The sequence below is a fragment of the Cavia porcellus genome, unplaced genomic scaffold, assembly GCF_034190915.1.
Source record: "Cavia porcellus strain 051 isolate PalLab524CR breed Dunkin Hartley unplaced genomic scaffold, mCavPor4.1 scaffold_26, whole genome shotgun sequence".
NCBI classification, from domain to species: domain Eukaryota; kingdom Metazoa; phylum Chordata; class Mammalia; order Rodentia; family Caviidae; genus Cavia; species Cavia porcellus.
In genome coordinates, this window is record NW_026947509.1 from 3,459,192 (window position 1) to 3,473,350 (window position 14,159).

At 49.3% G+C, this 14,159-nt stretch overlaps 1 long non-coding RNA gene across 11 annotated transcripts; it reads right to left on the reverse strand.

Annotated features, from left to right (window-relative positions):
- Positions 1 to 1,531: 1,531 nt before the first annotated feature.
- Positions 1,532 to 14,098, reverse strand: LOC101787404 (uncharacterized). Of its 11 annotated transcripts, none has more exons than XR_010043613.1 (5): positions 13,944 to 14,097; positions 10,857 to 10,968; positions 9,239 to 9,388; positions 4,592 to 4,660; positions 1,532 to 4,289 (listed from the first exon to the last, which is right to left on the reverse strand). It is a non-coding gene; the product is annotated as an uncharacterized LOC101787404 (long non-coding RNA). The 11 variants fall into 11 exon arrangements; XR_010043609.1 differs by having other exon boundaries at positions 1,532 to 3,648; positions 13,944 to 14,096; XR_010043612.1 differs by adding an exon at positions 12,283 to 12,433 and having other exon boundaries at positions 1,532 to 4,660; positions 13,944 to 14,087.
- Between the last annotated feature and the right edge of the window lie 61 nt (positions 14,099 to 14,159).

Consider the following 14,159-nt stretch of genomic DNA (forward strand, 5'->3'; position numbering starts at 1 on the left):
TTAAAAACATATTCCCTTACTATGCCTGACATTCTGTATTTAGTTGCATTTGTGGAACCTGCAAGCCTTGCCACCTCTCCCCCATCCCACCACCACCTTTTTAATGTAAGGCACTTTTTAAAAACCAATTTTTGCCTTGTTTTAGATGAAAAATACCAACTTCAAGTTTCAATGCTGTCTGTCTGCCCTTGTGGCCCAGTGTATATCAGAATCTGACAGCAGACTCCACCCCCCACCTGCTTCTCAGCACTTGGTGTGAGTTTGAGCAGATGTAAGCCAGCTCCACACTTCAGCTACAGCCCAGGAGGGATGGTGGATGATGCTGAGCCAGAGTGTGTGCAGCCTTGGTGCAAGGATGTGACCTCTGAATCATGCATGTGCCTCCCAGGCATAGACCAGCGCTCTATGGTAGTAACTGGGGCACCAAGACCAGCCTCAGAACGAGGGGTCACATCAGACCTGCCACAGCTGGGATGTGTTAGGCAGGCTCAGAAGGTCTTTGGGTTCGCAGGTCGTGGAGTGGTCTCCAGATCAGCCCCACGGAGGCCCCTTTCCTGGGCCAGTGTGGCTTGGCAGAGTGGAGTCTCTGAACCTCTTGTGCTGTTTCCTTTCACTCATCCTCTAGGGAAGCAAAGGGACTGTGTTGCTGCTGCAGAAGCACTTCCTTTGTCCTTGGTGCCAGGCTAGCAATTTCTTGTTAGCCGAGTGCTCTGACAAGGCTGAGACTGGAATGGGAACCCTGGGGCTATCAGCTAGGTCCTGTCTGCTTCTCACCTTCGTTTGGTTCTTGGAAGTGTATGTGTTTGGGCTTTGTTAGCAGGAAAATGTTTTTTGAGATGTGTTTTTCTTTTGGGGTTAAATAAAATATTTCTAACAAGAAAGGTGGAAAGAAAATTCTTGAGACCCCTACAGCTGATACCATGTATTTCTGATATACTCAGTGTAGCACTAACTTTTTCATAGATCTCACCTGGCACTTGAGGGCACAGCCTGGAAGTTCCTGTACCAGGCTGAATGGCCACTGGGGAGAAGGCTTTCAGTGCCCTCTACTTGGCATAGACAGTGCCACTGTGTTTTCTTTTTGGTGAATCAGGATAAGCTTAGAAATGAATAGCAGGAAAGCTTCATTGGTGTTTTTTCTTTTATGAGGCTGAGGAAGTCAGTGATGACCCTTTCTGGCTGAAAAGAGCCACACATGTAGTTAGGAAGAGTTTGAATGTTACAGTTCTATTTTTAGACATACCAAATTAACAGACCAAAAATATGCACTAAAATAACAGTACATAAAATTTAAAAGGAAAATTTCTAATGGTCCAAATAATGGGCTTGTGACCTTTTGTCACATATGTTGGGTTAGAATTTCACATAATCTTGCTTTGTTGCATACTGTAGAGCTGGAAATCCACGTGCAAATCCTTTAAAGATTGAGCAAGGCTGTTTTCTCAGCTAAAGACAAACACTGCAGCCCTATATACTGGGGTGGCCCTCTGTCCAGAGGGTACACTGGAGTCACATTATGTAGCAGTTAAAGTAGAATGTGCATGAAACTGTTTATTGATAATTAGAAATAAGTACATGGAATCTCATATAGCTTATCTTGTGGAATTTGTGAATTATAGCCCTTGCTGAATTCTGGAGAAAGGAAATGGTCAAAAATCTTTGTTAAATTAGCTGGGCGTGGTGGCTCATGCCTGTAATCCCAGCCTGAACTGCACAGCAAGACCCTGTCTCAAAAAGACATTTAAAAAAAAATCTTTGTTAAGTCAACATACTGTAGATAAAGCAGGAGCTCACTGACAGGAAGCACCATTGAAGCTGACATCTGCTTATAAGGCAAGTGGAAGAGGGCTGAATGTGGAGCCAAGATAGTTAGCAGAGTAGGACCAGCTGGTCCTGAAGCTTCAAATCATATTTCAAGTACAGATGAATAGAAGGGCACCCTTGGGAACCAGCCAAGGAAGATTTGCCTAACCAGTTGCACCTGCTCCCAATGCAGCCCCTTCCATCAGCTCTGCATGAGCCACATGTGCCTGACTGGTCCAGGCCTCTGGTCAGATCTTATCAAGCTGAGTCCTGTCACTGATGGACTCAGTATGATCTAGGTATGCAGCCAACGAACCCTGCATTTGCATTAAACAACTTCCACTGAAATCCAATCCTTTTTTCTACTTTTCCACTTGGCAGCTTTCCTGGTTTTAACTGCTTCATTGTGCTTCTTGGTGTCCTTGCTTTTGAAATAAAAAGATGAAACACTTAATTCAAGGAGAGGTATATTCATTTTACTAATTGTTCTTCATTTACCAAATGAATATGGTATTGCCTCAGGTTCTTTTCCTCTATTTAGATGGAACTCATGAAGTAAAATGCAGCTCTACTGTGGTGTCACGCACCTGTAATCCCAGCACTCAGGAGGCTGAGGCAGGAGGATTACCATGAGTTCAAGGCCTGCCTGAGATACATAGTGAGTTCAAGGTCAGTCTGAATTACATAGCAAGACTCTGTCTCAAAAAAAAAAAAAATTCTGCTAGTAATCCTGTTGTCATCAGATAATAGCAGCTACACTGCTGCTGGCTGCCACCAGCCAGTGTTGGCTTGTGCTGCTGGTCTTTATAGGTTGCTGGTCCCTAGAGCTCTTCAGGGCTAACAGCCCCTTGTTTATTGCTTTCTTTTGAACAAGCACCCCTGGATGTGATCGGCTCTGCACATAGCTGCACCAGGGATCAAGTCCTCTGTGCATGAGTCTTGGGCATGCTTCAGATTTACACCATGACAGTCTCCTTGACTGATTTGGACCTTAGAATGGGCCTACTTCTAAAGCTTGCTGGGCCATCTTCTGCATTCCACTGTCACCCCAAGTGGGTCACACACTCTGTTTTGCTCCCCTGTGCCAGAACATATATGGGAGCACAGCACTGTCCTCACGAGAGACAGGGCCTGGTGATACAGGAAAGTCCCCCCCACTGCCAACTGTTCCTGACCCAGGCCTGCACCTGCAGAAGCACACCAGGCATGGGGCCAGGGCCAGGTTCCCAGCCTGTCAGAGAAGCCACCATGAGCTTGGGCTTTGAGGAGCTGGCTGGCACATGAGCATAAGATGTGGTCATTCTGAAGGCCTGACTCTTCAGGGCATCTTTGCTTTCCTGGGCTGAAGGCAGAAAGGCAGGAAAGAGGCTTGGCACTGCTTATAGGCTGACAGGAACTTGAGTCATTTCCTTTTTACCAAACATATTTCTAAACAACTAAATGTTAGCTTCCTGATACAGTGATGAAACACCCAAGGTAACCCATTTATAAGAAGAGAAGTTCACTCTGGTCATGGTTTCAGAGGTAGCCCATGGGAACTGGGCCTCCAGCCTTGAAGCTGTGACAGCATCATGGCAGAGCACTTGCTGGAGAAGCCCAGTTCCCTGCAAATGGAAGCAAAAGGAGAGGAAGGGTCCTAAATTCCCTTCCAGGACACCCCAGGGACATCCATTACTCCCACTGGGCTCCAGCAGGTTGGAAACCAGACCTTCAGACCTGATTTGGTGACAGTCAGACCATACCATATGGCACTGATGGGACCACAGCAAGAGCAGGATACACTGATCCACTGCATTTTGGGGTCTTGACGTTTTTCACTGCAGGCTGGATGCATTGGAGCTACAGCTACAAAAGGAACATGATAGAGATGCATGAGACCTCAGAGCAGCTGGAGATATGCAAAGGCAAGCCAGAGGGGTATGAGCTATGGAAGCCTCGCCTCACTAAGGTGACTGAGCGTAGAGTGCTGGTTACAGGGTTATAGGGCCAGGTTTCTGGAAGTATCATCTTCCTGATCCTTCTCACTCATCCTTGCCCTTGTCGAAGAGGGAGAAGCATTTATTACTTTGCCCTTCCCCAAGTTTCTGACATGTGGGCTGGGGAGAGGAGCAGGAAATTGATGGACCATGTTGGATGTTATGAGTTTACCAACAGAACTTCCATTGCAAGTTCAACACATGGCATGCAAGATACAGAAACTGGTGAAGAAACAGTGTCGGTGATCAGCGCAATGGAGACCTAGTCCCTCAGGATCCTGCAGGGTTGACTCTAGAAAGAGCAGGATCAGGGGGAACTTCTGCAGAGACAGCCACCCGTGGGCCTGGGGAACAATGGGCTGGGAAGCTGTGAGAATGGAGCAAGGAGTCTCAGAGCGGTGTGGAGAAGAGGATCCAAGAGAACCAGAAGGAATCGTGGCCTTTTGCTCTTCCCTCCGAAATCTAGTGCAAGCCAGTCTGGACTTGTGGTTTCCAGCATAATCAGAAGTCCTAAGGAGAGACCCAGATTGGTTCTGGTTTACACAGACTGCAGGACTCAAGGACAGAAGACAATTGAGGGACAGTCCTTGTCTGCCAGAAGCCTCAGTGGCATCTAGGTTCACATTCTTTCACTGTGCAGATCCCTTGTGGAAAACTAACCTGACCGTTTAAAATCTTACATCCAAAATGTGTTTCAGGGGAGAGGAGAGCCCACACATGGCCCTCAAGGAAGGAAAGTGGTCTCTGTCCCAAAGCAACATTCAGAGCAGTAATTTGGTGTAGTGAGCAGACCAGGCTGGGGCCTTTCTCACCGTAGATGCCAGGATCATCAACTCCTCAGTCTGCCTGCTGCTGTCCCAAATCCATGTGGAATGAGAGCCCTGGAAGACAGTCAAACCAAGGGTCACTGGCATCAGGGGACACTGGGCTAAACACTGGTCAGAAGTCCTGATGGGTTTCCTCATCCATCCTGGCAGTGAGGCAGGGACTCCACTCTGAGCTGGTGACCAGGGCCCAATCCTGGACAGAGCAATGGATGGTGGTTTGCTGGCCCCCTGTACTCACAGCACCAGGGGCAGCATGGACTATCTTTATGAACAGGACAAATCAGCAGCACATGGGAGGGTGAACCCTATTCCATGGAAAGGTACACTGGCTGGGTAAACCATTCCATGGGCTAAAGGTGGAGTGAAGCAAAACCTGTTCCTCTGTGTAAAGGTCCCTATCCATGGGGCTGAGTGAGCAGGGTCCCTGTAGTCCAACGTGAAGGCAATATAAGGTAACAGCCTTAGTTTTAGGTCTCACACTATGGGTTTATGAGTCCCCATAATAACAAACTGAGATGCAGGAGGGTCCAGGGATCCCATGACTATGAATATGATGCACAGGAGTCCAGAGTCACCTTATTGTGCAATTTTGGATCCCCCTTAAGGACCCGGCCATGGCTCCCTGAACCTTACTTCCTTTTTTCCCCAAGGAAAGATTTTTCCCTGGCCCCCAGGATGCCCCTCAGACCTCCCACCATGCATCAGCACACAGTGGATCCTCTCTTCAAGGTCCATCCTGCTGTCCTGCTGCTAAGTAAGGTCCCAAGGTCACAGCGGCAGAGAAGTGGTTCTCAGAGCCTCAGCAGCACATAAGACCGGTCAGGCCCAGCAGAGCTGCAAAGGTTACGTTTATTGGGACACAGGCTTGCATGCTGACAGTTGTCTCCTGGTGACAGTGGCACAGTGTGGGTGACACCAGGTCAGGATGCTCATGGGGTCAAAGCTATTATCAAACAGCCCCAGTGAAGCTCATCAGGGACCTGGGACAGCATGTGCACTATGGAAAGAGGTGGACACTGAGTACCATCTCTTTCAAAAGCTGACTGATGGTGGTGAGACAGCCCCAGCAGGACCAGGGTCATTCTGAGGTGCAGCATGTGGTGAGGCCCCATCACCATTCCCAGCACTGGAAAGAAAACAATAGAACAACTCCAGGTCAAGCGTGCTGTGTCCTGGCTGCAGGGAGAGCTGCAGCAGCCGTGTCCTCCTGGAGCACTGTGTCCTCTCACTGAGCAGGGCCTCTCGTGTGACCTCTATCCAGGTGCATCCACCCAGCCAAGTCGTTCAGACACCAAGTTTCCCACTCTCCCCATCTGTCTTGTGTCTGGGAGGCAGATGGAGACCCCGCTCTGCATGGGATGCCAGGGGACATGTCCCTGACTGGGAAACCCATCTACCCTAGCCTACTCTCAGGCCATCTCACAGAGATGGGTAGAATGACATGCACTCATATGTACAGACACTCTGAGCCAGTTCAGGGGACACTGTGCATTACCATGCTGTGGCCTTTCCTGGGGCCAGAGCCTGGTAAACTTGACCAGAGCACTAGACCCACAGACCCACAGGTGGAAGGGACCCTAAGCCACCTTTCCCACAGGAAGAGGTCTTTCCCCAAGGGGTAGGGGACCCCCTGAGGCTTGGTGGAGACACTGAGGCAGGCTGGCTGAGACAGATCATCTGATCATGAAGCCTGTGTTCATGGGTTAGGAACTACAGTCCTCAGGGAAGTGGCACAGAGCTCCCTTACAGGGACTTCATCTTCTGTTCCAGTGTCAGCAACATGCACCTGTGATCTAGGCAGGTGACCTAGGGCTCTGTGGAGCAGCTGCCAGGTGCCAGGTGTTCTGTGCCGTATCCCATAGGGGTGTCCTGGAGTAGTGTCTGGTGCCCAGATATCTGGAAAAGGGAGCTAGCCAGGGGTAAAAGAGACCACAGGTTTCCCCTTGCTGTCCTCTGTAACACTTGGGGCTGCCAGTAGCCTTGGATTTTCATGGGAGTAAAGGAAGCCACACTGGATCATGGCTGCAGATTTAGCAAACAGAATCTGAAGCAGTTGGGCACCTGTGATCCTTTGTGCTTGGAAGAGGAGACAGGACATGAGCCCAGGAGCTTGAGGCCAACCTGGACAATTTGGTCTCCTAAATACATAAATAAAACTATAAATTTCCATTTGGGTTGGCCAGTTCCAGGTCATGTGCTTGCCATACACAAGGCCCAGAGATCAATCCTCAGCACCAAAATCAAACAAAAGTCTCACAAACACAAAACCCAGGATGCTCAATTACATCTGAATTTTTAGAACAATAAATCATTTGCTTAGTATTAGGCATTTCTCAGATATTGCACAGGACGCAGGGACACTGACTCCTTTCTCAGGACAGACCTTTCTGTTGGCATATGTGAGGAGGTAGCTCTGAGCAGAGGTATCCAGGAAGGCCCTAGAAGATCATAGCTGGAGGCCTGCTGAGGCCATCATGTACTGGGCTGGCTCTGCTCTACCTTACTCTGTATTCTCTGAGTTTCAACTACAACCCTGGATCAGAGCCAGGAGCCTCAGGGCTGTAGATGCAATGCCCCTGCTGATGGGAAGCTGATGTTCAGGTCTCTCTGACCTAGGCTTTGGTTCAGGACTGAGTGGCCCTCTAGTTCCATGGCTGTGGTAGCTTCAGTTCCAGGTAGGCAGAGGTACAGGCCTTGAGAAGCCGCCACTGTCTGGGGATGCCCTTCTGTGTCCTGGTCTTTCAGCCTCCAGGTCCAAAAGCTCTAGCCCAAAGTCCTCTCCATCTTCCCTCTGGGTCCTGTGGCTCTGGTCACAAAGTGTACCATAGCACGTTTGTTTCTTCTAGTCACAAAGAGTGGGAAAGGGCAGCAGGATGGTGCTGTCTCTGAAGTAGAGGCCCAAGATCCCGCTTACTCCTCCAGGAGAGTTGGTCCCCCGCATCATCTGTGCCCTCTGATTCTGCCCATACCATGTGACAGTGCAGACCCAGTCCACACACCCAGGCAAGAAGGGCAGCACTGGGTCAGCCAAGGAGCACTGTGCATTGTACTTGGTGGGACAACCCTGGTGACAGCTGTGTCCCAGACACCCAGACATGCAGAGAGGAGTGACAGGAAGCAATCCAAGTGTTCCTCTTTGGCCTGTCATGCTAGGGCAGCCACCAGCACTATCTATGGTGGCCACAATAGGGAACCCCCCCAAGACCCTGAGCATCTCTATCTGTAACTGTGCCCTACGGTTTGTGCAGTTGGGACAGGAAATAGGGCAGCTCAGGTGTACCCAAGCCCTCCCCTCTTCCTGCCTGGACAGGCACAGATCAGTTGGGAATCATGGGTAGAGGATGCATGTGGGTGACATCTGGCAATGCCAGGCCCAGGTTCCTCTGCTTCTGTGTCTTCCTGTCATCTGCAGCCTCCTTGTTGTCATGGCCATCACCATGTCTTGACCCCAAGCTAACTTAAGTGTCCCAGGCTTCCTGGGGAGAGCTGACTTGGGCCTGTTACAGGGGGCCACTGGGGTTTCTTTGTCCCCTGGATCCTGAGGCTGCACACAGGACCTTGCCCCACCACCACAGCCAAGACTGGGTCCGGAGCTCATGGCTCTCCTGCCTGCCTGGCACCATGGGACTGTTGGCCCTTGTCCATTACCCCTGTCATCCTGGAGCTAGGCACAGAGGTCTGTGTGTCCCTCTGGGCTAGGGAAGGGTCCGGCCTCTCCAGTCAGTCAGTCTTGAAGACACCCAGCCCACTCACAGCTAAAGATTCTCTGAGAGGTGCCGTGCCTGATGGGGCCACAATCCCAGGTATAGTGTCCTCATCCTCATGGCCCTGGACTGTCCCCACATGCCCTGCCCCTTTTCTCCCATTTCACAAGATTTAGTCCCTGGTTGATGGCTCTAGTGTTTAGGGACCAAGATGCAACAGAACATCATGGTATAGATATCAATTCAGTCATCTTTCCCTGGGGGAACTTTGCCCTATATCTGACATATGTAGTCACTGCTAGCTGGAAGATCAATCCAGGGAATACCAGAAAAGTAAAATGAAGGGGGGAAAGTGGAAAATTAAAAAGAAAGGAAGATTTATGCTTACAGAAATTGCATTTTTGAGGTGATACAATAATGCTACTTATGCCAATTAACATTCAGTTGTTGACCAGCTACCAAGCTAACTCTGTACAAGTTTCAAATAAGTTGTCTTAGTTACTTTGTCACTGAGGTAGAATACTGAGACCCACAACTTAAAAGAGGAGAGGTTTATTTTGACTCAGGTTTTAGTCCATAGTTGGCTGGCTCCTAGGCAAGACAGCACGGCACAGGGATCTGGCAGAGAGCAACTTACAGCAATGGCAGAGGGAAGCAGAGAGCAGAAGGATGTGACGGATTAACTAACCGGCAACTTATAACACTCAGCTGAACTTAGCATGCAGCTAGGGTGGAAGGCCCCCTGAGGACTGCTGCCAGCAGCATAAAAGGAGATCTGGAGGGGAGGGCGGTGCTGCTGTGCTCCTGGAGGAGCTGGTCACGCTGGCTTTCCTGACGGAACTCAGCTGTTCTCACTGTGGGAGGAGCTCTGCTCCTCACAGTGGCTGAGGATGGTTGGGGTTCTCTCCTGGGGAACTCTGGTCCTTACCTTGAGTGTCACTTCCTGGCTCCACCTGCTGGCACAGATTCTTCATTCCGCTGCTGCAGACTTTCTAGGTTTCACTGACCTTGGGCCTTCCCAGTGCAGATCCTTGATACACACTTGCATGAGTCATTGTTGTGGGCTCTAGGTCTCCAGCTGGACTTATGGAAGACACTGTCATGAGATCCAGGCCCTCAACTTAATTCTTTAGGTCTCTAGTGTGTGGAAGGATCTCTTTTGCATTTGATTCTTTGGATGAATACTATAAAATAACCCTGCATGAAATCTTTTCCCGTGTGAATCCTGATTACAATAAGGAAAGAGCAAGGGAGAAAGAGCAAAACCTGCCCAGTCACTCCCACAGTGGCCCACTCAGCTCTAAACCCATATGGTCCAGTTACCCCTCAAAGCCCACCTACAAGTACATGAGGCTTTGGGGGGACACCTAGCTATAAACTACAACAACACAAATCTATGCTGCAACTCTTTTTATCTATTTTGAAAAGACAACATTCATATACATTTGTAGTCATTTATGGAGACAAACAAGATGAATCAGTTTCTTACAACCAGGAACAGTTTCTTCTGGACAGCCAGTCACAGTCGTCTGCCGTGTTAAGTTTCCTGCCTAGGCTGCGGCCACACACAATGGTGTATAGTGTGACCCAAGAAAATCTTTCACCTCAGGGCCAGGTGTGAAAAAGATGAGGAGGAGTCTAGGTCCCAGAGCTCCCTTTAAGGACATGTTCTCCAAGATCGGACATCTCACTGAGCCTCATCCAGCTCCCCACAGCACTTCCAGAGCCATGCTGTGAATAGCTCAACTTGGTGCCCCTGCGCTCCACATGGGTCTCATGCTGCCTCAGTCAAGAGGCTCTTGTGCAAGCAAAATGAGGAAACATAAATGAAGAGTAGTTATGCAAACCTGACTCTAAATATTTATCTCAAACATTTCCTGTCACCACCTTCCACGCATTTTAAACAGATTGGCTCTCACTGGGCACTCTACAACAGCTCAAAGATGGCAACAGCCCTTTCCCTTGCTTGCTGAAGCAAATGCTCTTAATTCCTGGAAAGGCAAGACATGCTGCATCCCACAGACCCAGGGTCAACACGGGGTCCAAGTCACAGGGATGGCAAAGCACCCAGGGCCCCATTCAGTTGATAGGAGGGGGCAACCAAGCCTCAGGGGAAACCTTACCACAGCCTGGCTTTTAAGAGCACACAAGACAGTTTTATGATCAAGGAATCATAATGGGGACAGAACACAAAGGCATAAAAATGTCCTTCCTGTCCTGCATGTTCTTGGTAAATGGTTGGGAAGCAGTGCTCTGTGAGCTTCCACTGGAGACGGGGCCTGTGGGAAGGATAGTCTTCCAAGCAAGGGAAAGAGACGGCTGGCTGTAGGTCAGGAATTGTACAGGGCTGGAGGGTAGAGCAAGTGGGAAGAATCAGAGAAAGGGTAGATGGAGCTGAGCCCCTAAGCATCACAAGACAGGAACTGCTCAAGACCGCCTGGTCCTGCCACTCAGATGGAACTTTCTCCTGTAGGCTCCCAAAAAACACTCATTTTAGGCCAATTTTAAAGCAGTAATTAATAAAAAGTTAAAAGTAAAATAACTACCTCTTGAGCAGTGAAAGGACCATGTTTTCAGCTTAATGCATGAGCGCTGGTAGGGCAGCTCAGTGGCCAACGCTAGGAGAGCAGCCCCAGGTCCCGGGTTCCAGCCGCAGCCCTGCAAAGCAAAGATGAACTTATGGACAAAAATCCAGAGGATATTTAAGTGTGCTACAGAAGGAGTCAAAGGAGTTAGATAAAAAAGCAAATGCATAAAACCTTTGTTAATATGTGCTACTGGTCTATTTATACTGATTCAAAAGGGTGACTTAATGAATTTGAGATAAATGAATTTTATACTGCATTCCAACATGAACAATTGCATTCATTCTTACAGTCACTTCTAGGACAGGCACACATTCCATCCTTCCTCCACAGATGAGAAGGGGATTATGCATGCCATTAAAAGGCTGTGATGCAGGATGTTACATCTCTGATCGCTGGGCATCTCTGCCAAGCTACAGAATCTTTTGCTAGAGCAGAACAGTCTTAATATTATTCTCATGGTATTTCTGATTATGGGTCATTACTCTGGCTAAAGGGTCTTCATGTGTTTCACTTTGTGTTGAGTCCTTGAACAATCTTAGAATCACTCTTCTCACTCTCTCTACCTAATCAGTCAACAAATCAATGAATTCAACAAAGTTACCTACAGCTGGGGATTTAGCTCAGCGGCATAAATGCCTGCCTGGCAAGTGCGAGGTTATGAGTTCGAACTCCGGTACCAAAAAAAAAAGTCACCTACTATATGTCAAGTACCACAAATAAGAGAGGCAGACCTGTGGTCATCAGGGTCAGAACCTGGTGATTCTGATGCTCATCCTGTCCTCCCTCAGCCTGGTGGGAAGACATGTAATCAGGCCCAAGATCCTGAGTGTTGACTCTGCCAAGGCGGAGTCCTCCTGAGGACCCCATGGTGTCAGAAAGACCTCCTCCCAAACATGGCTTTGTTCAGGCTGCACTCCCTGAGGGCGTGGCCTCATTCAGTATAAAGTTCCTTAACCTTTGTTTAAAATTCTTTATTATAATTTGGGAATAAAAAGCAATTGCATTTCTTTTGATGTTTTAAGAATATGTATGTTCTACAGCCAATAAAAGATAAACGAAGAAAACACACTGAGGGAGCCAGCGAGGTTGACCTGAGGTACAGCTGGGTGCCCATGGAGACACAGCAGCACCTGTCCTCCCTGAGGCCCCAGCCACTTCTCAACTGTCTCTTCAGCTCGGCCATATCTGGAGTCTTCACCTTTGGGAACTTTTGGGAACTCACGCACATTTGTTGTAGAATGCAAAGCCATGAAGAGATAACTAATGTTGCCACTGCCAGGGATTTTCAAACTCCAGTCTGGGTGGGTGGCTTAGTAAAACTCAGGCTGGGCTGGCTCAGAGTTTCAGGTTCTGCAGGTCTGGGGTGCACTGAGCAGGACCTCACCTGCCCAAGCCCTGCCCTTGGCAGTCCTATGCCAGGCAGTAGAGATGAGTGTGGGGCTCCTGGGCCTCCTGTTTCCTCACTGTGCAACAGGCACCTCTTGCTGCTGTCACCAGGCTAGATCAGTCAACACAGGAAGCGCTGTACGCTGCAGCTGGCAGAGGCAAGCAGTCAGTCAATGAAAGCCACCAACATCGCTATTATACCAGGTCCTGACTCCTTAATCTCTCTCTACCACCAAGACAATGAGGTGAATATACTTTATTTCCTTTGAATTCCTTTACCAAAGCTGCACACAGCAGTGTACCTGACTCCTCTCATAATTTATTAACATTTAAAATTGAAAGTTAAAACTTAAGAAAAAAGGGAGTGAACCTATATGGACAGAAACTGTTCTTGACAACATGCCTGCAAGTGTTTGTCAGATGGCTTTTAGGTACCTCTACATTGTAAATGAAGCTTTCTCCAGTTTCCAGCATACTGAAGGTGTTCTTTATAAAATAGCATTAAGGCATCCAACTACAGTTGCCGCAGGAAATTTTACCTCCGTGTTTCCTGAGATGTTTCAGTCTTGAGTTAGGATCCTCTGGAGAGCAGAGACAAGGCCTGCGAGGGGTGGCAACACATCCCTTGGGCCTTATTTCATCTAGAAGGGTTCTGGCCCCACTTAGTCCTAGGATAGCTTTGGGGCAGCATAGCCGGGCCTCATTCATCGTCTGACTGGGGGAGGAATTGTACTACCAGGTGCACAGCCACAAGACTCGCACTTTATCTCTGTGGCCGGCGCCTTTTACTTCTATTCAGAAAAGCCACAGCTTCTTGACTGCGGCCGACAAGCATCCTTGTGAAAACTAAACCTGAGTATATTCCACTTCCAAATCTCATGGTTTTTAGCAGTCTTTCAAAAACAGAAAACCACCGACAGATCCTTTAAGAAAGTGGCGTGTTTATCTGATTTTTTTCAGTTTCCTCTAGTCCTCTAACTAGAAACGGACATTTACTGTTGTTTCCCTGACGTCAAAATCAACTCTATTTTTAAAATGTCATTAAATTTAAAATTTGTTAATAAGTTAACTAAATTGACTTTAGTAACATCTTCCAACTTCATTTTATGATTTAAAAACCTAACGTTTAACATGAAATTAAAAAATAAATTTTTACTTCATAAATGGACATGATCCAGCAGACGTGCGCCTGGTTCTTGCAGAACACAAGCAGCCCAACCCGAGGAAGCCCCTGCTCCACAGGGGCAGAGCAGAGCGGCTTCGGGTTCTCTATCGTCTGCTGCAAATCTGCGCAAACGGTGGACGTCTCGCCGCCGAAAGACTCTGGCAACAGGCTCAGGGTTTGGGGACTCAACGTGATTTCCCCCAAGGCAAATGCGCCCGCGGGAAATTTACCGATGAGAGCGCGCGTGGACGCAGGCGGAGGGGCAGCTCGTGAGAGCCTCTGGGAAGCCCGCTGGCCGGCGCTCCCACGGAGGAGCTGGAAAGTGGGATCCGCTCGCGGGTGTTTAGGGTTAGGGTTAGCGAGGGAGAAGCTCATTAACCCGCAGTGCAAACACGGCGCTTGAACCGCCGCCCTGACCTTGCGACCTCCGGGGAAGGAAAGCACACCGCAGACGAGACCCGGGTCCCTCCTACGTCCCGCCCTCGCGCGCTCACCCTGGGCCGTCCCCCCGGCACAGCGCCGTCCCAGCCGTCAAGGCGCAGGCCAGGACCCAGACCCCAGGCCGTCGCGGCAGCGGGCGTCGCTGTGAGGTGCAGGCGTCTGCGCAGTTTAGATAAGGCGGGCGCGGCCGCCGCTGCGCAGGCCGATTCGCAGCCTCGCGGGGCGGAAGGGAGGGGCGCGCGCGCGCCACGGCACGCGGCCAACAGGCG